Source organism: Myotis davidii, unplaced genomic scaffold (assembly GCF_000327345.1).
Source record: "Myotis davidii unplaced genomic scaffold, ASM32734v1 scaffold134, whole genome shotgun sequence".
Taxonomy (NCBI): domain Eukaryota; kingdom Metazoa; phylum Chordata; class Mammalia; order Chiroptera; family Vespertilionidae; genus Myotis; species Myotis davidii.
This window is the reverse complement of record NW_006288853.1, coordinates 4,971,083-4,972,915: the sequence shown is the minus strand read 5'-3', so window position 1 is coordinate 4,972,915 and position 1,833 is coordinate 4,971,083. Positions and strand designations below refer to the sequence as shown.

The following is a 1,833-nucleotide window of genomic DNA, read 5'->3' as shown; positions in this document are numbered from 1 at the left end:
TCTGTTGTTGGAAGGGGTCCAGCACCGTTATTTGGGTCCGTCCCTGTGCTGAACACCTGGGGCAGCGTTTCTCAACCTGTAGGACGCGATCCTTTCACAGGGGTCGCCTAAGACCATCGGAAAACACATTGGATATATAATTACATATTGTTTTTGTGATTAATCACTATGCTTTAATTATGTTCAATTTGTAACAATGGAAATACATCCTGCCTATCAGATATTTACATTACGATTCATAACAGTAGCAAAATTACAGTTATGAAGTAGCAACGAAAATAATTTTATGGTTGGGGGTCACCACAACATGAGGAACTGTATTAAAGGGTCGTGGCATTAGGAAGGTTGAGAACCACTGACCTAGGGAGTCATTCTTGCTGTAATGCCCTCAAAACGACCCTGAGATGTGTGGGAGCCACTTTATTAGTATTATTTTTTTAATTCTCACCAGAGGATATAGTTTTCATTGATTCGAAAGAGAGAGGAAGGGGGAGGGAGGGGTGGAGAGAAACATCAATGGGTTGCCTCCCCAACCAGGGATGGAACCCGCAGCCTTGTTATGTGCCCTGACCGGGAATGGAACCCGTGACCCTTCGGTGCAGGAGACACATTCTAACTCACTGAGACACGGGCCAGGGCTCTGGGAGCCACTTTACAGATGAGGAAACTGAGGCTCAAGGAGGCTACAGAGAAAAGACCAAGGTGAGCTCAGTTCCTAGACGTGAGAACCCTCTGGCCGGGTTGGTGGTTCTCTGAAGGGAAGTGGGCGGTGCCGTTCCCACCCCACCCCCACCCCCAGGCGCCCTGTGCCCTGTGCGGAAGGAAGGGTCGTGCCAACCGTGAGACTTGCGTGGTTTCCTTAGCAGAACTGCGTCAGGCTCTCTCTGGGGGGTAAACCGCTGCTCACTGGTGACTGCGCCTGGACGACAGGAGGTCAGAACGGGGAACCGACTTCTCCGGAAGGAAGGAGGGTTTGTGACATTATCTTGCCCTTTCATTATTCATGGAAGCACGCATTTTATAGTAACAGGCCAGTTTAACTTAGCCTGGCTGGGATTGAGACCTGGCAAGGAGTGGGACACGGGAGGGGCTGAGCCAGCAGAGTGGGCGCTGGAGTTGGCCTTACCCTGGATCTCCTCTCTGGGCCTCACTTTCCTCATCTGTGAAATGGGCTTGATTAGACTGTGAGGATGAGGAAAAGTAATCATGACACCCGCCAGAGTATTTCCTGGTGCCAGCTGTCATCTGGATGGGTCAGGCAGGCCTCACCCCCACCCTACAAGCTTACCAGCGTTTCCTGGGACCCCCCCAGGTGGCCCTTGCAGTTCACCTCCAGGGGCCAGAGTCACTAGCCAACACTTCTGGAACACCTACAAGCTGATGTTTTTTGAGGGTCTAATGTGTCAGGCTCTGTGTTAAGCGTTGGACCTGATCAATCCTTTTAATCATCCCAGAACAACCCTCCCTTTCTCCTGAGAAAGATCCCTTCTTTTGCAGATGAGGAAGCTGAAGCTTATAGAGAGGTTAAGAAAGTTCGCCGTGTGAATTGCAGACTCTTTCTGATACCAATGACAAAAATCTGACTCAAACTGGGTTATGCTAAGAAGGGAGTTTACTGGCTTTGGAAACAGAAATCCAGGCATGACTTGATCTGGAGAATCAAAACGTCATAAAGATTGAATCTCTCTACTCTGCCTTCACCAACTTGGTGTCATGTTTGAACTCTGTGAGGGGTCCATATCATTCCAAGTTCTGGTTCAGTAGAAAAGATAGTCTCATCTTGCTAATTGGAGCACAAGTTCCAGGATTCAGTCTAATTGTACAGTTGTGTGT

At 49.0% G+C, this 1,833-nt stretch overlaps 1 long non-coding RNA gene across 1 annotated transcript in view; it reads left to right on the top strand.

Moving 5' to 3' along the window:
- Positions 1–667: 667 nt before the first annotated feature.
- LOC107182678 overlaps positions 668–1,833 on the top strand; it is a 5,559-nt gene continuing 4,393 nt past the window's right edge. The window contains exons 1-2 of the long non-coding RNA XR_001513395.1: positions 668–702; positions 864–971. This is a non-coding gene — a long non-coding RNA (uncharacterized LOC107182678). The remainder of the gene's footprint in view (positions 703–863; positions 972–1,833) is intronic.